General features: G+C 43.1%; 1 protein-coding gene across 3 annotated transcripts in view; it reads left to right on the top strand.

The window, feature by feature from the left end:
* Positions 1-2,185: 2,185 nt before the first annotated feature.
* Positions 2,186-24,642, top strand: part of TMEM45B (transmembrane protein 45B) — a 36,327-nt gene continuing 13,870 nt past the window's right edge. For 2 of the 3 annotated variants that reach the window (XM_053593574.1, XM_053593575.1), the window contains exons 1-2: positions 2,186-2,274; positions 4,294-4,374. The gene's annotated coding sequence lies outside the window, so the exon portion shown is untranslated. The remainder of the gene's footprint in view (positions 2,275-4,293; positions 4,375-24,642) is intronic. The other variant, XM_053593576.1, reaches the window with a different exon arrangement.

The following is a 24,642-nucleotide window of genomic DNA, read 5'->3' as shown; positions in this document are numbered from 1 at the left end:
ATCATCCATTAGTTCTATAAAACGGAGCCCCCAAACTGTGATTACCAAAGTAAGTGGTCTGTTTAGATTTCGTTACAAAGTAAATGATCTGTTTAGATTTTGTTAGGCTTATCTTTAATTTTTGTATGTTTATGGTGTAAAGCAGAAGGGAAGATATTCTGCATTAGTCAGGATATGGATTTAGCCGCATGTAACAAGAGCCTCAAATAGCTGTGACTGACACAAGATATAGTTTATTTCTCTTTTACTTCGTAGTCTGGAGGTGGGCACTCCAGGTGGACACTACTTGTAGCCTGCCTACAATAGTGTGGAGTGAGTGAAGTGAAATCATCTGCAGCCAATCATCCAAGAATCAAGCCTCCCTGTATCCTCTGGCCTGGCCATTGGTCCAGGATGTCTCACCACCATGGCCTAAGATTGGCTAACTGCCGTGTCCACATTCTAGGCAGCAGAAGAAAGCAAGAAGATGGGCACATTCCCCCAGAGTTGCCTGTGTTACTTCCACTCACTTAGCCATATAACCCCTCTTCATGAAAAGAGAGGTTGAGAAAAATATTGCTCATTCTGGGTGGTCATGTACCCAGTGAGCACCACGATAACCAAGGGAAGGCTGGATCATGGGCAATCTCTGACCCAGATCTTCCAAAAGATACTCTCTATTTTACCAGCAACACATATAAAATAAACCATTTCCCATTTAACTGAAATGCCATCTTTTGCTTACTAAGATCCACCTATAATTGGATCTATTTCAGAACACTAATTTTTCCCACTGTTATATTACAATAGTTTGCTAATAATAGGTGATATCATTGTATTATTTTATAGTTGATTTACTAGCAATTCACTTTCGTAAACTACTTGATCGAAACGGTTTGAGTTGTTTTTAACAGATCGAGTTAGACAAACTTTTTAAAAACTGATTTGTCCTGGCACCTGGTTATTAAAATTTGAGGCAGAGATAATTTTCTTAGTTCTTAATTTTCAATATTAAGAAGCATCTCTACCCACCAGGAACTACATAACTGAGAGGTCACACATTGGTTTAGTCATGGTATCAGTGGAGGGAAAGAAAACATTACTGAAGAGAAAGTGTGCCGTAAGAGAGGTCTGGTGACAGAACAGCCTCTCCCAGGGTGACAGGTATCCGAGATTCCACCCTGTCAACCGTTTCAAAAACAAGGGTGAGGCTCAGGGAGGTGACAGTAAATTTAATAGGTGCCCTCCCAGCTCCTAGCTGTGACACATCCTGCATCTGAGGTGTGTGGTTCCATCATCCTTTTAACTGATTTCACTTCCTCCCTGACACCAGGTCCCAGTCCCTTTGTTTTACAGGGGAGAGACCTGCTCAGGCCTCCTTACCCTTCAAAGCAGCTTTCTTTGACTATTGAGAGAAGCTGCTCTTGGGATCGCATGCCCACCTACACTGCTAGAGTACCCCCTTCGTATATCCAAGCCTCTCCTTGAAGGCTTTGCTGGCCAGTGTCCTAACAGTGGAATTAGCTGGAAGGCATCTCCGACTTCTAGACTGTGGTTCGCAGTCCAGACCTTCTCAAGTCACCTGAAATGCTTTTAACAGGTGCACTGCCAGGACCAGGTACCTATCCGTAGAGCTGAGGCGAGCCTTCAGCTCTTGAATTCTTCTAACGTCCACAGGGATGATGAGCAGAACCACAGGTGCAGAACCATTCCACGAGGCCAACCCCTTACAGGAGACATTGTGACAGCGTGACACTACAAAGCAAGTCCTACAGTCCTCAGCAGGAAGTTTTGAGGGGCAGGGAGTTGTCCCCTCCACAGCTGGATCCCAGCACGTACAACTGTATTGTCCACCTGTCAGACCTGTGGTCAGATGGGCACGTGGCAGGTTTGTTGAATGAATGAATGTGACACTCATTTACACTAGGAAAGCTGGATTCCGATGTTCCACTGGAGACGTCCCTAGCTGGGGGGTGATCCGCGGCTACTTCGCTGCGTTGACAGTGGCTATTCGGTTTGGTAAACAGTGTTCAGAGCCACAACCTCTGCCGCAGCACACGCCCTGGGGAGTGCCGGCGGCCAGGCCCATCTCCGGGGAGGGGCGTGGAGGGAAGCGTGGGCCTGGCGACTGGAGGCCTCGCGAGCTGGCCGGGGCCGGGAAGGGCGGTCCCAGGTGGAGGGGCCGGCGGGGGCCGGGCCCGGACGGGCGGGGCGGGGCGGAGCGCACACCGGCTCCTGGCGGCAGCTCTCGGAGCCGGGCGAGGCGCGCAGGCGGCTCCGAGGCGCTGGGCACAGGTAAGCAAGCTGTCCGCAAAGACTGGGGACTTGGAGGGAGACGGGTCCCTCCGAGGAGGGGAGCTCGGATGGAAAGCCGGCTCCCGACAGGGCGGGGGTCCCGCAGGGGAAGGGATTTTCTAAGGGGAGAGGCTCGGCCGGGGAGGGCGCCTGGACAGGGACAACGGCTCCGCTAGGAGCGGGGCGGGAGGGGTCCGGAGAACCCCGCTGTCGGGGGGAGCAGACCTGACCTGGGAGCCCCGTCGGGGCCGCGGACCGGCGCTGCCCAGGGCTCTCGCCCGGGCCGGGCACCCTCTGTCGGGTCGCCAGCGGCTTCGAAATGAATATTGCGCAGGGTCCCCAGCTAGCCAGGTCGACCGCGCTGCCGGGGGAGGGAAGGTGTGAAGGTCCCGGGCTCCGTGGCCTCCATCCGCCCGGAGGGTCCGAGGGCACCCAGCCGGCTCTGTCTCATTAGGGGCCCGGAGGTGTTTCGGGCTGTTCACGTACCTGTGGGCACTTGCTTCTGGACTGTCTTTCTTTGCTACCTCTCATCCACAAATGCACAAACCAAAACACTTTCCTTTGTCCAGGAAGCCCGGAATCTACCGACCCAAGGCACCTGATAAGTCCCCTGAGCCGTGATTTCGCTTCTGCTCACAGAGCAGCAGACCCACGTCGGGAGGGTTTGAGTGGGTGACCCTCCTGGGCCCAGAGAAACGACTCCTGGGCATCTGGTCCAGCCCTAGACGAAAGAAAGATTAGAGTTTCAGCCAGAGAAACCTAGCACTTTATGAAATAGAAATCGTTTTAAAATGTGAGGGCAAGCACACAGAAATGGCCATTTGCCTCGCATTCTCTTTGCCGGTTTCCGTGGAGTCCGCCTCGGCAGTCCCCTCCTGGGTCGGCACTGTACACTTGCCCTGTGCGGCTCGTAGATGCGAAGGCACAGCCTTCCATACCTCGACAGGCCAGCGACATCTTACCTGCAACCCTGCTCTCGTTTTAATAGAAAGTATGGCTTATTGTTCATAAGAAACATGTACTGTTTTTAACCAGATACACAATATATTCGATATATATTGAATACATATATTCAAAATAACGTGAGTGTTGTGCCTGGGAAGCTCGTGGAACAATCAGAATACATTGCGAGACCAGCCCGGTGCCCTTCGGACTTAGTTCTTCATGTGGCTTAAAAGTGATTCTGGAAAAAGATATGAAATTGATATAAAGGCTTTATGAAATATGGCCCCTGGCTTTTACAAGGCAGAGCAGCTGAGACAGCAGAGGGTGGGGCATTACCTCTGGTTATGCATTGTTTGTTCTGGCATTGTAGGAGCTAAGCCGTCTATTTCCTTCTTTTTAAAAAGGCTTTGATTTCCTCCTCACTTCTTCCAGGGGAAATGAAAACAGTCTACCACCCACTTCTCCCAATCTTGCACATTTTCTCTCATAGTCTGTGGGTTCCTCCCACACCCTTCCAGTAGATGTGGTTATAATGGCCTACCTCAAGCTATTGAATCTCACCTTTGGTGCCAGTTATTTGATTTGAGGTCTCCTTGTTTGTGCCTCTGGCTTAATTTTAGCACATAGCACTTTGGAATACGATTTGGCAAGAGCTGGAGGAAAAAGGGGTTAAGAGAAAAAAAAAGATTTATGTTTCTTATCTCACCATTACCTTCAAGATAACATCAGCTTGCAGCCATGCTTAACTGTTCAAAGTACAGATGTTACTTATGTTGGATAAAATTAGGTGGTGCCTGTGGCTCAAGGAGTAGGGTGCTGGCCCCATATATCAGAGGTGGTGGGTTCAGACCTGGCCCTGGCCAAAAAAAAAACAACTTATGTTGGGGTAAATCAAAGGATTATCTCTTTTTGTTAAACACATCTGCTTATTGAAAACAGATGAAGGCAGTTTTATCATACGCAAAGCCACTCCCAAAGCCAAAGTCCACTCTTTATTATAAGAAAATTAAAGTCACTTTTGTGTCATCAACTAATTATTGCCTATGTAGACACATTCCATTTTTGTTTCTGTAGACAGGCCAAGAGACAAACACTAGATTGTTCAACTACGAGACCTACGAGACCATAGTGAATATAAACAATCAGAGGTCACGGGTAAGTGCTGTAATCTCCAAATCTCATTGGAACTCTAGCTTTGGCCCTCTAAGCCACCCTCTTGCCCAAAACTTCACTGAGTCTAGAGACAAACATGATGATTTGAATTTTAGCTGTTGTTGTTTCCCTTTTGGGAAACACTTTTGGAGGGAGAAGGACAGTCAAAAAATCTATACAGGTGCAGAATTCAACCCAGGAGAGTAAAGCACACCCCCTTTTCCCCTTTCTTCTTTTATTCCTCTGAGAATATTAACTTATTTTTATTTTGTTTATAAAGTTTTCTTCAGCTATCTACAATGTCTGTGTTTATTTTCAGAATGGTTTATTTTGTTGTTTTGGTTCTGCCTTTCACATGGGAAGCTGTATTCAAATGTTCATGTTTAAAAATGGTGTGCCTATCTCCATATGGTAAAATGATTTTTCTTCTGTAGATACCTAATAATAGGATTGCAGGATCAAATGGGAGATCTACTTGTAGCTCTTTGGGGATTCTCCATACGTCTTTCCAAAAAAGGCTATACTAGTTTGCAATCCCACCAATAGTGCATAAATTTATTCCTCTCTCTGCTCCCCCAGCAGCATCTGCAGCTCTGGGACCTTGTGATGTGGGCTATTCTCACTGGTTTCAGATGATGTCTCAGAGTGGTTTTGATGATTAGGGATGATGAGCATATTTTTATGTGTTTGTTGGCCATTCATCTGTCTTCTTGGGAAAAGGTTCTATTTGTGTCTCTTGTCCATTGATTGATGGGGTTTGCACTTTCCTTGTTGATTTGCTTGAGTTCTTTGTATAGTCTGGTCACAATCAGTTTCTCTGTAGAAAGATCCCATCTCCCTTTGTCCAATTCATAAAGTGTGAATATCTTCTCTCATTCCGAAGGCTGTCTATTTGCTTTTTTGATTATAGCAGCTCAGTTCACAATAGCAAAGATCTGTGGAAACAACCCAAGTGCCCATTAACCCATGAATGGATTAATAAACTGTGACACATGTATACCATGGAATATATTCATCCATAAAAAGATAGAAACTTTGCATCTTTTGGATTTACCTGGATGAATTTGAAGAATATTCTCCTAAGTATCTCAAGAATGGAAAAGAAAGCATCCCATGTACTCATTACTAATTTGAAACTAGTAGATCAATAACTACAGGCCCATGTGAGAGAAAAACACAAAGGCAAGGCATGATGGCTCACATCTGTAATTCTAGCACTTTGGGAGGCCAAGACTCAGGAGGATGAAGCAAGAGGATTATTCAAACCTAGGAATTTGTGGTTGCTATGAGCTATGATGCTACGGCACTCTACTCAGGGCAACACAGTGAGACTCTGTGGAAAGAAAGAAAAGAAGGAAAAGAAAGAAGAAAGAGAGAGAGAGAGGAAGGAAGGAAAAAAGAAAGAAAGAAAAAAAGTAGAGAGGGAGAAAAACACAATTAAACTCAAGAATTGGGAGAAAGGGCTTGGTAGATTCCCACCTATCTAGTATAACGTAGGGTATATGGCACACTGGCTGGCTGAAGGACTTAACCTCAAGGCAGACTTTGGACTTCACCTTACAAATGCAAATAATGTAACCTAATCCTGTGTACCTTCATATTAACCTGAAACATTTTTTAAAATGGTGTGCATAATCTCTAAGTGTGGCTTATAGATTGGTGGGCTTCACTGTGGGCTGATTACGCAGAACAGGCTTTCCTGATGGCTTGTCCTTTTCAAACTCCAGCACCTTTCTGGCACTTACAATCAGTTTCTCTGTAGAAAGAGCCCATCTCCAGAAGTTATTCCTGTTTGAGAAAAGGCCATTAAGAATTTAGATTTACTTATGATGGAGTTTCCTTAAGAGTAGGGTTTGTTGTCATGAGGTACAGAAGTGGGAGTCCAGGACTCAGAATCAGAATTTTGCTCTGATTCTGCCCCAACTTTGAGATTGCTGGTGTTCTTCTGTACATTTTCATGCCTACTGAAAAATCAAAATAAAAACTCTGTGATTTTAGGGTAATAAAATCTCTTGAACACATATACAACTCATTATTGGGGGATAAGCATTCACAAAATGTTCATCACACACCTATAATGAAATACTTATTAGTCCAGAATAAATTAGAGCCTTTGGAGGTGCTCCCTGCCATGCTAGTATTTGTTGTAACACGTTGTTAAGGGGAAGATTTAATTAAGATGCAAAAGTATAATTAGAGTAGTGTTTTTCTTTAATTGGTTATACTGAGAAAATATTTTCCTAACAGCTCTACAGAATGCTTTGGTTATAGGATTTGGGACTGAATGTCCGCCTCTAAATGTCACTCTCCAAATCCCTGCCACTTTTCCCTTATGCACCCTGACAAGTGATAACCAGAACCTGACACATTCACCACTCTTTTTTTTTTTTTAAGAGACAGAATTTCACTTTTCACCCTTGGTAGAGTGCTATGGCGTCACAGCTCACAGCAACCTCCAGCTCTTGGGCTTAGACGATTCTCTTGCCTCAGCCTCCTGAGTGGCTGGGACTACAGGCGCCTGCCACAACGCTGGGCTATTTTTCGTTGCAGTTTAGCTGAGGCAGGGTTCGAACTCGCTACCCTCAGTATATGGGGCCGGTGCTCTACTCAATGAGCCACAGGCGCTGCCCACTCACCACCACTCTTGAAGGGACCAATAATATGTATCATAGGAATGGTTCTTTGTCCAGCTTTCCAAGCCCTCTTACTTGGAAACCCTCAACATTTGACCCTGGATTTTCTACCATTGGCTTTTCCTTCTTAGACACCTTCAAAGATGACTGTAAATGCCTTGAAGTCTGGGGCATAGTGGGGGAACCTCTGTTCCTCTATCACCTAAGGCAATGCCTTACCCAAATAGGCACTTGAGAAACATTGTTTGGATTCAATTGAGCCCATTATACATTTTAAACCAGCCCTTCCTACCTGTCCCTGTATTATTTCCTCTGTTTGTCACACATCTTTTTGTGTCACTAATTCTTGGATGATACTACCTCATCCTCAAACTTGATGGAATGGAGGGCTTTGAGAAAACAGATGTGCAATATTTCGGTCTCTGAGGACTATAAATAGAATTTCAAAGAGCAAAAACTATCGCATCTTACGAGCTATCTAATTATTCCCTGGGTCATCACCAACGCCCTGGATGTGGTCCTGTCTCTAGCCACAGGTCTGTTTGGATTCTTTTCTTTCCTCGTGTCTTACATCCTTCACTTCCTTACACTCTCTCTTATCTGATCCCTACTTCAATCCAAGGCTTCTCTTTAATCTGCTCTAATGGTCATTTTTCTTTCTCTTCCCCCCCTACCTTTCCCTACCATCTGGCATATTTTATACAAAGCATAATGTCATCCTAATTTCAGAATACCCTGCCAGACAGATATCTTTCAAACCTAACCCAGATCCAGGATGAAATTCTCTCTCTTTAGGCTGTTCTTGAGATTTGCCCTGCTTTTGTTTTACTGGAACTGATTTCTTTTCTTTTCTTTTTTTTTGAGCCAAGTCTCACTTTGTCACCCCTGGTAGAGTACCAAAGCGTCACAGCTCACAGCAACCTCAAACTCTTGGGCTTAAGCAATTCTCTTGCCTCAGCCCCCCAAGTAGCTGGGACTACAGGCGCCTACCACAACACCTGACTATTTTGTTGTTGTTGTTGTTGTTGTAGTAGTCATTGTTGTTTAGCTGGCCCTGGCCAGTTCAAACCCACCTCGGTGCATGTAGCTGGCGTAACCACTGTGCTATGGGTGCTAACCCTGGAACTGATTATTTTTATATGGAAGGCTCTAGAACAAGAACTAACCTTCAGTATAAAACAGTGATCTGTAGGTTAGTGTTTCTCAACCATTACCACTAACAATAGAACCTGTGCTCCCAAAGACATGGAGGGCTGCCTGGGAACAGCCTGGCATAAACTGAAGTCTCTCTTGATACTAAAAGTTTATGCTACTCCAAATATGTCTGTTCTTTTTTCTTAACACAAAAACCTTTTCGCCCAAAATCTTTAGGCAAAATGGATACTCTAAGATTATGTACCATATTTATCCTGTGATTTCAAATGTCCTTTACTAGGACAGGGCTCATCTTGTCCATGCAACAGTCAGCAAGGCACAGTACTAGACATCAAAGGACTCATCTAGCTCTAAGAATTGTGTGAAAAGAACAATGGTACCAGCAACCTTACAAATGGCTCAAGCTAAGAGATGGCGTTCTCATGATTCAGGATTAAGGTTAAGTTGCATCACTTCACTGCATAACTACCATTATGTATCAAGCTTGTGGTAAGTCACGAGAAGTTTACAATGTAAAAGATAAGGTCTCTGCTCTTGAAGATTCTGCAGTCTCATGGGCAAGACATGTATAATTTTAATATGACACGGTGAGTGATAAAAATCAAGATATATGGGCGGCGCCTGTGGCTCAGTGGGTAAGGCGCCTGTGGCTCATATACCGAGGGTGGTGGGTTCAAACCCGGCCCCGGCTGAACTGCAACCAAAAAATAGCTGGGCGTTGTGGCGGGCGCCTTGTAGTCCCAGCTACTCGGGGGGCTGAGGCAGGAGAATCGCTTAAGCCCAGGAGTTGGAGGTTGCTGTGAGCCGTGTGAGGCCACGGCACTCTACCGAGGGCCATAAAGTGAGACTCTGTCTCTACAAAAAAAAAGAAAGAAAAAAAAATCAAGATATATATGAGCACTGGTTGAGAAAGGCATCGTAAGAGCAACTTGTTTCCATTTAGAAGGATGCACTCATCAGTGCTTAAAACGGCCTGCCGTTCTGACCTCCTGAGCGTGCCTCCAGTCTAGCCTGGGTTCCCTCCAGTCTGTTACCTGCCAGCCCCCCCATAAGCCTTCTGCACAGACAGGCATAATTGGGGGTGGCCTTGAGCCCAGGAGGCCATCCTGGACCCTGTCTTAACAGATTTAAAGAAAATTAAACATTGTTTTGTGATTAAAAAAAATAAAAGATACATCTGAGATACTTCAGTAACACAGAGGTAGGGTGCTCAGCCCAGCCTGGAAGTTCACAGAAGGCTATTTAAAGGAGGTAAGGCCTGAGAACTGAAAACTGAGTAAAGGTGAAGAGAAAGAAAAAGAACATGCAAGGTAGAGGGAGCAAGAGTCCACTGTCAAGTTCATGGTGGGGAGAAACAGAGATGGCGCTGGAGAGGAGACAAGTTTTGAATGTACACAGTGTGAGAGTGTGTGGACCACCTCCTCAGTGTGGGGTCAGCTAATGGAATATCGTACAGTCCATGGAAGTATAGTCAGATGAGTTTGAAGGTAGATGACCCTGGCTACAGGGTAGAAGAAGGACCGCTGGACAGCAGGACTGGGGCATTGCAGTGGTCCAGGTCAATCAGGGAGAGCCTAAATAAAGTTGTCCAGAAGAGACAGATTTGTGGGGTGAGCAAAATAAGCAGAATTTTGAGTGTTTGGGGAAAATTGGGACACTGCTGAGAATGGTAAGGGAAGGACAGAGTCCAGGATGTCACCAAGGACTCTGAGTGAGTGGATGTTAAGCCATTACCCTAGTTTGGGATGTGGGAAGAGAAGCCAATTTGGATTCTGGATGAATTCAGCTTTGGGCATGAAATTCCAAAGGTTGACTCTGAGGTGTCTAAGAAACACCTGTATATTTGCCTAACCAGCGGGCTGGTGAATGTATTGGTCTGAAACTTAGAGACAAGGTCAGGGCTAGAAATAAAGTTATGAGAGTCTTCACTGTGCAAGTGGTGATTAATCCATGGGTGTGTGTGAGTCTTGCAAAGGAAAGAAGAAATGGATGTAAGAGCTTGGACAAGACAAGAATGGCTGCTGAGTGAAGCAGAGGGCCCAGCATCCACCCTGCTTTGTAATATAAGTGCAGGGCAAGTTCTCTGTTAGCAGATGCTGAAGGAAGGAATCTGTAGCCCTGTGCACTTTTTTCTATGAATTGGAGAAGGCAGAGCGCCCACACCTTGGAGTGCTCCTTAGAGTTATGGCATCTTAGAAATCTGCCTCCATGACTTTGGAGAGACCTCTAGATTCTTATTGCCCTGGAGTCTCCAGAAAGTGAATTCTGAACTAAATGTATTATTTGGCTTGCTGAGTTGAGAACAATGTTCATTACTGAAAAATACGTAAGTGTTTTTCCTTGTTGATTGAAAAATAAGCCAATCTTTAAAGTCCCAGAGATACCTCTTCCATTCCAATGTGTCCTGAGATGGCAACTGGGAACCACTTCTTTGTGGGTAGTGTCCATCACTGGAGTTCCCCCTCACCAGGACTGAACTCGCTATAACTCCTACATTTCCTTTTTGTGATGTATTAATGAGGGGCAAACATATAAAGGGATTGTGGAATTAGGAAGAGCCATGGAGATGTGTTCTTCCAAACTGTTCATTTAATAAACAAATAAATTATGACCCTGAGAGGTTACGTGTCTTGCTCAAGGTCATAGAGTGAGTTCACTGCACAACTCAGGCTTGAACCCAAGTCTTTTGACTCAGGGGCCAGTGTATTTTTTTTTTTTTTTTTTTTGTAGAGACAGAGTCTCACTGTACCACCCTCGGGTAGAGTGCCATGACGTCACACGGCTCACAGCAACCTCTAACTCTTGGGCTTACGTGATTCTCTTGCCTCAGCCTCCCAAGCAGCTGGGACTACAGGTGCCTGCCACAACACCAGCTATTTTTTTGTTGCAATTTGGCCGGGGCTGGGTTTGAACCTGCCACCCTTGGCATATGGGGCCGGCACCCTACTCACTGAGCCACAGGCACCGCCCCAGTGTATTGTTTTAGATATTGAGAAATTCAAGACCAGCCCAAGCAAGAGCAAGACCTCATCTCTACTAAAAATAGAAAAACTGAGACAAGAGGATCTCTTGAACACAGGATTTTGAGGTTGCTGTGGAACTCTAGCCAAAGAATGCCATGGCACTCTACCCAGGGTGACAGAGTGAGATTCTGTTTCAATAAAAAAAAAAAAAAATATATATATATATATATATACACACATATATATATATAGAGAGAGAGAGAGAGAGAGAGAAAGAAAGAAAGAAAGAAAGAAAGAAAGAAAGAAAGAAAGAAAGAAAGAAAGAAAGAAAGAAAGAAAGAAAAAAAGAAATTTAGCCCAGATTTATTCTTCAGTTTTTAATTCAGGATTCTAATAAGACCACCTAGTTTTCAAGACAGTTTGAGGAAAGGCCCAGATCAAATGCCACCCTCTTCTCAGATTCTCTAGTGAGTTGTTCATTTTCTATCTATGTGCCAAGGATTACGATTAGTGTATCTAATGACGTTCACTCTTTCACAAGTGCCATCATCTGTTGCTTAACAGTGAAGGTACATTCTGAGAAATGCATGGTTGGATAGCTGGACACAGTGACCACACCTGTAGTCCCAGCTACTCGGGAGGCTGAGGCAGGAAGATCAATTGAGCTCAGAAGGAGTTTGAGTCCAGCCTGGGCAACATAGTAAGACCCTATCTCAAAAAAAAAAAAAAATGTGTCATTAGGGAATTTCTGGAACATTATCAAGTATGCTTACACAAACCTAGACGGCATACCCACTACACATCTAGTGATAGATGTGATATAACCTGTTGCTCGTAGACTGTACACCTGTCCTGCACATTACCATACTGAACACTGTAGACACTTATAATGCAGTATTTTCTAAATTCACTAAGCTTATCTAAACATAGGAGAGTACAATAAAAATACAGTATTATAACATATATATAGAGAGAAAAACAGAGACATTCTCGCTCTGTCACCCTGGATAGAGTACCGTGGCATCATAGCTCACAGCAACCTCAAACTCTTGGGCTCAAGCAATCCTCCTGCTTCAGCCTCCAGAGTTGCTGGGACTACAAGCACCTGTCATAATGCCTGGCTGCTTTTTCTATTTTTGGTAGAGATAGGGTCTGGCTCTTGCTCAGGCTGGTCTTCAACTCCTGAACTGAAGCATTCCACCTGCCTCGGCCTCCCAGAGTGCTAGCATTACAGGTGTGAGCCACCACACCCAGGCCAGTATTATAATCTTATGGGACCAGCCTCGTATATGTGATCTGTCACTGGCTAAAATGCCATTATATGGTGTACAGCTCTCTACTGGATTATAAATTCTTTTTTTTTTTTTTTACTGGCAGGATCAACCTGCTAGATTATACATTATTTATGGGTAGAGATCATTTCTTATTCATTTTATTATCTCTTTACACCCACCAGAAACTTGCATTTAATTGGCTCACATGAAAAGAGAGGGAGAATGAGCATGTCAGTGAGTAGATCTTCTGCTAGAAACCAAACCGGGGCCAGACATGGTGTCTCACGCCTGTAATCCCAGCACTCCGGGAGGCCAAGGCGGGTGGATCCCTTGAGGTTAGGAATTTAAGACCAGCCTGAGCAAGAGCAAGACCCCAAAACTAGCTGTGTGTAGTGGTGGGTGCCTATAGTTCCCAGATATTTGGGAGGCTGAAGCAAGAAGATTGCTCAAGCCCACAAGTTTGAGTCTCACTCCACTGCAAAAAGAAAGTAAGAAACCAAACTGGCCTGGGAGGTAACTGAGATCTGGTTCATAGGAATTCCATTCTCTATCACGGCGAAATCAAGCTGGAACAAAGCTCAGCTTCTTACTCTGGTTCTCCTCCTTCTGACCTTGTTGTTCCAAAGAACCACCTGTAGAGGAAATGACAGTTGGCTGCGGTGGCTGTCGAATGGTAAAGGGCTGATGGCCTTCAGACCTATAGACCTGTGGAGTGACTGCAGAGCAGGGACGCACCTTGACTGAAACTCAGGACTACGGCAGAGTCACAGCAGCCTGTGAGCAATAGAGGAGTTCATTCAGCGACCTGTGCCTCCCCTCCATTCTGTTACTAAGTAGCTCACAGAAAGGGAAAGGGTAATAACCTTGTTAATTGCATGTTACAGAAAGCTGAGTCAGCCAAGGTTGGCTGTATTCCAAGGTAAAGTCAAGCCAGAAACCATCTGAGTATTCCTGCTGGCAAAGACAGGTTCATAATGTGCCAAAATCATATTCTACAGTAAAATAATATGTTTTGATCCCACTATTACCTACTTCCCTATGGACTGAACACACAAATTAATTGCCATTCAAAACTTTTCCTTGGCCATTGCCTCCTCCAAATGATGATAACTGTCAGTTTTCCCCTTTGGTGGCAGCTACTCATAGGCAAAGGACAGCTAATTCAACAAGTGTACTTCTCCCAGGAGAGAAGCCCAGGTCTCTCCCATTCATTGTGGGAATCGGTATAAGACCAGACTAGATTAGATAGGAAACTGACATTTATTAAATACTTAGTCTGGATTCAGAATAAGCACTGAACACTGAGATTCAGAGAGGTTAGAGAACTTGCTCAAAGCAGAACTAGTATTAAACTTAGTCTGACACTCCATACTTCAAGCTCTCTCTATTAAATGACTATATTTCCACTTAGTTTTAGTTTAGGAACCTGTTACCTTTAGGAAAATCTAGGAAACAAGATGTCTTGTAACTAATATAATACTTGACATAAGTCTTTCCTAACTCAGCCTTCCTCAGGCCATGTGTGAGTTGAATTATATCCCTTCCCAGAGACTCTTAGGCACATAGGACCACAACGTCTGTCCAATTTTAACTTTAGCTATATATTCTTTTGGTTAGTCCTAATCTAACACAATTTCAAAGTTTAATGCTTTCGACCCATGGAAGAGAATGACACCTCGTCTTTCTTGGTAAAGAGGGTGGGGGTGGGAGGGTAAAGAGAATAACATTATCTAACTCAACTCCTACCATACAGATAATTGGCTGCAACTGCCTCTTAGACTTTGTGCGTGCTATTTGCTGTGCCAGAAACTCCACCCATACTACCTGACTAATGCCTACGTGATTTTCCAGGATGCTTTTGTGACATTACCCTCCATAATCTTTCTCCTGTCTCTTCCAGGCTGAATAGTAATCCTCCCCTTATTTTCCCCACACTCAGTGCACTCTCATAAAGTATTTACTACATGTATTATAATAGAATCGGTCTTCTGCTTCACAGTTTGAGCTAGTTATGGGCAAGGTCCTTCTTTGGAGATTGATGAAATCTACTTTCAAGGGTAGAAGATTAGACAAGATGCCAACATAATTCAATGCAGGCAAAGAATAGTCTTTTCAACAAATGGCTGGGACACTTAGATATTTACAGGTACAAGAATGATCTTGGACCCCTACCTCACATCATACGCAAAAGAAGTCATAGATATAAATACAAGAGATAAAACTATAAAAATTCTTAGGAGAAAACATATTAGAACAATTATAACAATATACTTTTCACAATGTCATGGATAGAAGTTTTTTTTTCCTACTATGTATCCTAGCAACCACAGTGCCAGGGTCCCGCCCCAGGGGGAGGGTCCCTTAAGACCTGTGCAAGGGGGCGGCGCCTGTGGCTCAGTGAGTAGGGCGCCGACCCCATATGCCGAGGGTGGTGGGTTCAAACCCAGCCCCGGCCAAACTGTAACAAAAAATAGCTGGGTGTTGTGGCAGGCGCCTGTAGTCCCAGCTACTGGGGAGGCTGAGGCAAGAGAATCACCTAAGCCCAGGAGCTGGAGGTTGCTGTGAGCTGTGATGCCATGGCACTCTACCAAGGGCGATGAAGTGAGACTCTGGCTCTACAAAAAAAAAAAAAACCCTGTGCAAGGGGTGGTGATCAACTGAAGAAAAGTACAGTTAGAAGCAGGAAAGATAAAGAGACAGGACATGCAGAATAGTTTTCAAAGGTAGGAGCACAGGGGGCCATCACTATTTTGTGGGGTCCAGTGCAATGGCCCGGAGCGTCTGTTCCACTCAGTTTTATTGAAGGCTATTTCCTCATTAGCCCAGAGGGTAAGCTGATGAAGGGAACAAAAACATCAGCAGTATCTCTGAGTAAGCATGGCGGCTCCTATTATTTCTATAATCATTAACTTTAAGGGTCTGAGCAGCCTTGAGAAATGCAAAACCTGAACCTTGTGTGGGGGCAGCCTCCTGTCTGTGGTCACACAGATCCCTTGGGAGAAATTAATCCCCACTAACTTCACTGTGGAGTAAAATGCCACCAGTGTCAGTCTGCAGAATTGGTGGGACCCAAGACTTTTCTTCTGATCACCACCGAGAGGCATCTTTGTCTGTATAAGGGGATACATAAGCCCTCCTGCCCATATTTCAAGGCTCAAGCTGTTCCCTTGATTCTGTTCTGATCAAATACAAATCTGCACAAATGGTATTTGCTTTGTCTGTTGACTGGGCGCCTGGTTAATTGGTCTACTCAAGCCTTGCACGCAGCTTCTTCCTCTGGGGCCATTGTTTCTTCAGAGTGTTCAAGACCCAGCAGGGGTGTGTGCAAGCTGTATCCCCAATAGGCCAGGCTTCTAGGAAAAGCAGGAAACTGCTCAGAGAAGAAATTTAGCAACTGGTTTAAAAGTAAATAAGCTAGCCTGCTTTTATTCCGCCTTGCTCAGCTTATTTCTCTGTTTTTCCCTTTTTCTGGGGGTGTTTTTCCTTGCCAAGAATGGAATCTTAGGTCCCCATTCTCTGCCAACCTTGGGCTAAAGGGAATAGAGATGGGAAGTAATGAAGGAAGGCTGCCAGACTCCTGGAATTATGTAGAACTGGCCAATAGAGCTAACCGGCTGTGATATCTTTCAAGAAAGGAGGACAATGACTCTGAAAGGCTGCCACTGCCTTCTCAGAGGGCATGGGTTCAGTTCAGAGGTAGGGCAGTCTTCTTGGGTGGGGCCATCTCCCAAGTTTCAGCAGGCAGGGCTGCCCCAGACCAGGACCAAGAGGGCAGGGCCACCACTTAGGGCAGAGGTCAGGGCCACTGCCCTGGTGGGCCCAAGAAGGGAGGGACACCTGGAGGTCCAGATAACAAAGCAAGGAGTGAAAGATAATTATTCTTAAGTCTTAAAAGCTAATGGAATTTGCCCTGTGGGATTTCAGACTTGCTGGAATTACATGACCACTTTCTTCTTCCCAGTTTCTCTCCTAGAGTGTGGAAATGGGAATGCCTGTCCTAATTTGGAAGGAGATAACTTCTTGTGTGATTTTAAAGGTTGACTGCTGGGCAAGAATTTTGCCTCCGGATGAGTCATATCTTGCATTTCACCCATACCTGATATAAGTGATAAATACATGAGATTTTGGACTTAGAGTTAATGCTAGACTGGGTTAAGACTTTTGGCACTCTGGGAATGGAAGGAATTTTTGTGCACATGAAAATAAATTCTAGGGGACCAGGTGTTATGGGGTGAATCGAGTATGCTTCAAATTCATATGTTTTGGAGATGGATGAAATCTACTTTCAAGGGTAGAAGATTAGGACTTGATATGTTGACGTCCTGACTTCCAGTTCCTCAGGACGACTGCCTTTTGAGATAGGGTCTTTAAAATGGTAATCCATATTGATCACTGGATATTCACATACATACGTACACATATGTGTAGGAAATAACCATCATTTAACAAAATGGGGTCATATTATAAATAGTCTTTTTCATCTTGCTTGTCTCAGCCAACAATATCTTGTAGAAAACCTTGCAGGACAGCTGGGATAGCTCTAATCCATTCTTTTTAATGGCTGTATAATGTTCCACAGCAAAAATAAAACATAACTTATTCAGTCAAAGTTATGATGGGGACTGAGTAGAGGGCCAGGCTCTCTGTGATATCGGGAGTCTAAGTATTTTATATCCTGTTACCACAAATTGGGAGAAACTGGCTTGACATCTTGCCCCTGCTGTGGAGGCCAAGTTCCCAGCCCTGGTAATGATGAGGATAGTAGAGGAGGAAGCCAAATTCATTTTTCCTCCTTTGGCTGATTCTCCCACTCATCTAGACATAGCCCTTCCTTCACCACTTTTTCTTTTTTAGGTGCCATGTCCCATTTTGTTTTTAACTATAGACAAATGGTGTGACCATAAATTCTCCCTCCCTCCACCTCAGTCTCCTACCTCTCCATCCCCCTCTACTTCAAGGTCCCCCTCCCTCATCCTTCCCCTGGCCCTCCCCCACCTCTCCCTCTCCCCCTCTCCCTCCCCTCTACCTCCCCCTCCCCTCTACTTCCCCCTCCCACTCTACCTCACCCTCTTCCATTACTTCCGTGACTCTTCTAACCTCTTGTTTCCTCGCCACTGTCCCTGTTCCCATACTCTGACCTCCATTTTCTCTTTCTGATACCTTCTACTTAGTCTTTCATTTCAATTCCCTCAAATGAGAGGACAGGGATCAAATCAAAATTCCTGTAAAAAAAAATCACTATTGTATCATTCCCCTTTTCTGAAACCTGGTTTCAAGCTTCTAATCCCTGGATGTTATTAGCTTGATTGATCCTGGAGATCTTTTCTACTCTGAGCTCAAACATCTCCGCTTGTTCTTGCCTCTAGTTTGATCATGTTCATCCTCCCCATCATCCTTCCACTTGACCAGGTCAAGTAAGTATGGACAAGTTTGAATCCATAGTTTTCCATAAAATCCAAGTTGTCTTTTATCCGTCACTGAGTTGTTTAATAATTTACAGATTCCTAGGTTCCATCCCAGTTTCCTAGTTCTACCAAATTAAAATCTCTGGTTTGGCCTATAAACCTGCATTTTTTAATGAATTCTTCACGTAAGTCTTAAGTACACTAAAAACCTGAGAAACTTTGCAAGTAACTGCTTCTTATCTGCCTGCTCACTGATTATTTGATATAAAATAAAATTATACAGGTGGCGCCTGTGGCTCAAAGGAGTAGGGAGCCAGCCCCATATGCCAGAGGTGGCGGGTTTAAACCCAGCCCCAGCCAAAAACTGCAAAAAATAAATAAATAAATAATAAAATTATATAGTAAGTCAAAAAGAGAGAGAGGAGAGAGAAGGAGAGACAGAGAGGGAATGTAGGTTGGGGAAATGGTTGAAAACAAGAAATACAAAGAAAATAGGCCAAATCTTATATTCAAACTATGTTCTTTTTTCTAACAATCTCCCTAGATATGAAATGAAAAGGCAGAGCTGCCCCCAAACCCCAGATTTCTTGGCTGCCAGCTTTAATTCAAAGCTACTGCTTCTCTAAAATACTTGATCTCTTCACATTATAGCTCATGTGATATCCAAAAAAGTAAGTACATTGACATAACAAAATTGGGGAATTTGTCATTGTGAAACCGCTTTCTGAGTTTTTTTCCCCATTTGTAAGTTTTTTCTTGGATTGAAAGGTTTTATAGGTTAATGCCCCCCACAGAAGCTGTGTATATTAGAGAATAAGTCTCTTAAGTGTTTATTTTCTTTCTCTAATATTTATTTTAAATCAATATTTTATTTAAATTATTTTTTGATGCTGGACTTACCAGGGACTCAGCTTATTCAAGGGGTCATTCCAATTGTTAGAAGTTTCCATGTTTATTATTCTATTTGAGATTAGTGATTGCCTTCCTCCTCCTCTTTTCTAAAACTGACCTACCCTGTATCTCCACCGCACGTCTGGTAATGTAGCTAAATCTAATGAAATAATCCATTAATTTGTTAATGGAAGAAATATAACAATTCCCAGCTATGTCCCTCATCAGATCAAATTCTTAGCCTTCCACGTAGCACACATAAATTTAAAAGGCATTTCTATGGTCATATAGCAGGCCTTGCCAGCCACTGATGTGAATTTTAGATCTTTAGGTAAAAGGAAAAGACAGAGTTGATAAACTGGTATCAAGTATGCAGATGTGGACGTGACTGTACCTTTAAGGAAGGGCAGGGAGGAGGGAAGCCAGTCAGACTGTGGTATGAACATATATTTGCAAAGCCAGTTTTTCTGCACATTTGACTGGGAAAAGCAAGAATTACAACACGCTTGATTGTGAAAGAGATCAGTGTTAAACAATCAATGACTAGCACTCTGCGAGGCTGAACTGGGTTGATTGCTTGAGTTCAGGAGTTCAATATCAGCCTGAGCAAGAGTGAGACCCTGTCTCTACTAAACATAGAAAAACTAGCCAGGCAGACAAGAGGAACTCTTGAGCCCCGAAGTTCGAGGTACCACAAAGTAAAAACCTATGGTATAGATATACAAAATATAAAGAGAAAGGAATTAAAAGCACACCACTACAGAAAATCACCAGGATATAACAATTTCAAGTATTTATGCATCCAACATTGGAGTACCTAAATACACAAAACAAATATTAATAGACCTAAAGGAAGAAAAACACACCAATACTCTAATAGGAGGGGTCTTCAATACTTCACTTTCAACAGTGGATAAATCATCCAGAATGAAAATCAGTAAGGAAACACAGGACTTGAACTACACTTTACCAAAAGCACCTAACAGACATATACGGAACATTCCATCAAACAAAGCAGAACCCAGGTTCTTCTCAAGTGAACAAGGAATAGTCTCCAGAATAGATCAGACGTTGGGATACAAAACAAGTCTAAACAAATTTAAAAAGATTGAAATCATATTAAATATCTTTTCTAACCACAATGGTATGAAACTAGAAATGAATAACAGAATAAAAACTGGAATAGTCACAAATAGTTGAAAATTGAAAAACATGCCCCTAAATAACCATTGATCCAAGAAGAAATCAAGAGGGAAATTTATAAATATCTGGAGACAAATGAAAATGGAAACACAATACCAAAACTGATGAGATGCCATAAAAGCATTTCTAAGAATGAAGTTTTTAGTGATAAATGCATATATGAAGAAAAATCAGCCTAATTTTATACCCAAATATCTCTAATATCAGCCTAATTTTATACCCAAATATCTCTAATATCAGATATTATTATATCTAATAATAATAATTATTATTATTATTCTTACACTCAGAAAACAATAGATAAAGATCAATAAAACTAAAAGTTGGTTTTGTGAAAAGGATAAACAAGATTGACAAAGCTTCAGCTAGTTTAAGTTAAAAAGAGAGAATACTTTTTAAATAAAATCAGAAATGAAAGAAGAAATATTACAACTTATACAAAAATGAATGATTTATAAGAGACTACTGTGAATAATCAGATGCCAAAAAATTGGATAATCTAAAAGAAACAGATAGATTTCTAGAAACGTACAACCCGCCAAGACTAAATTATGAAAAAATAGACAATTTGAACAGACCAATAAAGAATAAGGTGATGAATCAGTAATTTTTTAATCTCCTGTCAAAAGAAACGCTTAGAACTTGCTGGCTTCATGGGGGAATTCTACCAAGCATTTTAAAAAGAATGAATACCAAATCTGATTAAACTCTTCCAAAAAGTTGAAGAGAAGAGACTATTTCCAAACTCATTAAAGAGACCAAGGACAGAATGCTACAACAAAAGAAAATTTCAGGTGAATATCACTAATGAGCACGGATGCAAAAATCCTTAACAAAATACTAGTAAACTTAATTCAACAGCATACTAAAAGAATATGTAATACACCATGGACAATGGGGTCATATCATTTGGATGTAAGGATAGTGCAACATATGCAGATTAATAATATGATGCACTTCACAAGAATGGAGAAGCATGAATCCTATGTACTCAATTTTGATATGAGGACAATTAATGACAATTATGGTTATGGGGGGGAGCAGAAAGAGGGAAGGAGGGAGGGGGGTGGGGCCTTGGTGTGTGTCACACTTTATGGGGGCAAGACATGATTGCAAGAGGGACTTTACCTAACAATTGCAATCAGTGTAACCTTGCTTATTGTACCCTCAATGAATCCCCAACAATAAAAAAATAATAATAATAATATGATGCACCATGCTAACAAAACAAAAGACAAAATTTATACAATCATCTCAATAGACGTAGAAAAGGCATTTGACAAAATACAACATTTTTGATAATTAAAAAACAGTAAAAACAAATTAAGCATAAAAGAAATGTACCTCCACATAATGAAAGCCATTTACACAATCCCACACAGACCAGTATCATATTCAATATTTAAAAACTGAAAGCTTTACCTCTAAGATCAGGAATTAGACAAGGATGCTCACTCTTGCCATTTCTATTTAGCATAGCACTGAAAGTCTTAGCCAGGGTAATTAGGCAAGAAAAGAAAGAAAGGTAGGGTGGCGCCTGTGGCTCAAAGGAGTAGGGCGCCAGCCCCATATACTGGAGATGCCGAGTTCAAACCCAGCCTTGGCCAAAAAACTGCAAAAAAAAAAAAAGGGAGAGGAGAGGAGAGGAGAGGGGAGGGGAGGGGAGGAGAGGGGTGGGGAGGGGAGGGGAGGGGAGAGGAGAGGAGAGAAAAGAGAGGAGAGGAGAGAAAAGAGAGGAGAGAAGAGAAAAGAGAAAGAAAGGCATCCACATTGAAAGGAAAGTATAAAGTTGTCTCTGTTTGCAGATGATATCATCTTATATACATAAGATTACACACACACACACACACAAAAAAAAACTGTTGAAACTAATGAACAAATTAAGTTAAGTTGCAGTATACAAAATTCCCACATAAAAATCAATTGTGTTTTTATACACTAATGATGAACTATCTGAAAAAGAGAAATTAAGAAAAAACAACCTCGTTTATAATAGCATCGAAAAGAATAAAATACTTAGGAATATATTTTACCAAGGAGGTGAAAGATCTGTACATTTAAGACTATAAAACATTAGGCAATGCCTGTGAATCAGTGAGTAGGGCTCCGGCCCCATATACTGAGGGTGGTGGGTTCAAACCCGGCCCCGGCCAAAAAAAAATAGCCCGACGTTGTGGTGGGCGCGTGTAGTCCCAACTACTCGGGAGGCTGAGGCAAGAGAATCACTTGAGCCCAAGAGCCGGAGGTTGCTGTGAGCTGTGACACCACAGCACTCTACCAAGGGTAACAAAGTGAAACTCTGCCTCTTAAAAAAAAAGAAACTATAAAATATTGATGAAAGAAATTAAAGAAGACACAAATAAATGGACACAAATAAAAAGAAAGATATATCTTATATATGGATCTTGGATTAGAAGAATCAATATTGTCAAAATGCTCAGACCATCCAAAGTGACCCACCAAATCCAATGCAATCCCTATCAAGATTTTAATAGTATTTTCCAGAGATATAGTTGGAAAATATCCTAAAATTGATATGGAACCACAAAGATTCCAAATAGCTAATGCAATCTTGAATAGGAAGAACAAAGCCAAAGGTGTCCTGATTTGAAATTATATTACAAAATAGTCAAAACAACACAGTCCTGACATTAAAAACATCTATGTACCAATGGAACAGAATAGAAAATGCAGAAATAAATGCACTCATAAAGATCAACTAATATACTAACAAAGTGCCAAGAACACACAATAGGCAAAGGACAGTCTCTTCAATAAATGGTGTTAGGGAAGTGGATATCCACATGCAACAACAAAAAAAGTAGATCCTTACCTTCCACCATCTACGTAAATCAACTTAAAATGGATTAAATTTTAAATGTAAGATTTTTATTGAGACAGAATCTCAAGCTGTTGCACTAGAGTGCTATGGTGTCATAGCTCACAGAAACCTCCAACTCTTGGGCTCAAGCAATCCTCTTCCCTCAGTTTTTCTATTTTTATTAGAAACAGGGTCTCGCTTTTTGCTCAGGCTGCTCTCAAACCCGTGAACTCAAGCTATCCACCCACCTTGGCCTCCCAAGATTACAGGCACGAGCCACTGCACCTGGCCTGAATATAAGAGTTAAAACCATAAAACTCCTACAGTGCTTCTCAACCTTCCTAATGCCTCCTAATGCTGCAATCCTTTAATACAGTTCCTCATGTTGTGGTGACCCCCAACCATAAAATTATTTTCGTTGCTACTTCATAAGTGTAGTTTTGCTATGTAGTGTACTTCATAAGTGCAGTTATGAATCGTAATGTAAATATCTGATATGCAGGATGTATTTTCATTGTTACAAAGGAGTCACAGCCCACAAGTTGAGAACCGCTAAACATATGGACATGTTCCATCACTCTGGGCTTAGCAGTAATTTTATTTGAAATGCTACCAAAGCACAGGCAACAAAAGCAAAAGTAAACAGGTGGGACTGCATCAAACTAAAAAGCTTCTGCATAACAAAGCAAACAACCACATAAAAAGACAACCCATGGAGGCAGAGGCAAGATGGCCGACTGGAGCCAGCTTTCCATAGAGGCTCCCAAGCATAGCAAGTAAGCTGATGGTTTGGAGCTGAGCCAAGAGAGAAGGTGGAAGAACACACATCAATCCTGCTGAGGTGAACTGCAACCCCAAGGAAACAAACAATAGGTATAAAATCCATCACCAAGCGGACGGGAGTCCCCTCTCCCATGAGAAAGGCTCGCAGTATACTTTCTACAAACAAGCAAGCAGAGTTCTGATATCCTCCTATTTCATCCCATGGGAGAGACCCTCTAAAAACCGAAACTCCTTCCCCAGAGAGGACCCACTAACACTAGTGGCACTCTCCCACCAGGCATAAAACTGTATACATTCTCTACCTGAAGTTCTGAATTCCCAGCACTCCCCTCCACTCTCACCCTGAGGTCTGGAAGCCTGTGTCCCCCATGAAGTCCAGATTCTGGGGTGTTTTCTGGAGAGGTATGGACAAGGTGTGGGCTGTTACAGGTCTGTGATGATTCTGTGACATGGAGGTAAAGAGAGGACTGTGGACTAAGAGGGAGAGGGGGAAGCAGTGCCCCACAGCACAGAGCAGCAGCAGCAGCAGCAGCAGGAACAATAGGGCTCACACCCCTGGAGATATTTTGGAGAGACACTCCCTGCCTCTCTTGGCAACTGGTGGCAGCCACTGGCAGAACAGATCTGGGATGGAAACACAGGCCCCGTGAGTAAAGGGTATGCCTGAGGCAGTATGTTCCTGGGTGGGGCTTGGCAGGACGGAGACTAGAATATGTGCAGGGAGATGACATACTCCCAGGGTAGGGCTGAGTCAGAAGTGCTGCTTTAGTGAGCCTCAGAAGCACCTGGACCCCAGGGAAACATAGCTGACACAAAAGCAGGCAGGGAGCTTTAACCACTCCCACCCCAACACAGAGTGCAGCCAAGACAGAGACGCCAGCTCCGTGAGAATTGGCCTAATGGCAGCAGCACAGGGTTGGGCTGAGCCACAGTTTCTGTGAACTCAAACAGAGCCTGGCCCACAAGGGAATAGAGACAGGAGAGAATTCTGCCAGAATATAAGTGGCAGCAACATCAATCTGGGGTGAGGCTGGAACTGAGTGAACCTCCCCAGCTACCATTAAGCACCCAATTTTGTCAGGTTTCAGCTGCCTCTGCCAGGTGGTGGCAGAGTGTGCCAGTCTGGCCAAGGAGAATAGATCT

The sequence above is a fragment of the Nycticebus coucang genome, chromosome 6 (assembly GCF_027406575.1).
Source record: "Nycticebus coucang isolate mNycCou1 chromosome 6, mNycCou1.pri, whole genome shotgun sequence".
NCBI lineage: Eukaryota > Metazoa > Chordata > Mammalia > Primates > Lorisidae > Nycticebus > Nycticebus coucang.
The sequence above is the reverse complement of the archived record's forward strand: the minus strand, read 5'-3'. Positions and strand labels throughout refer to the sequence as shown.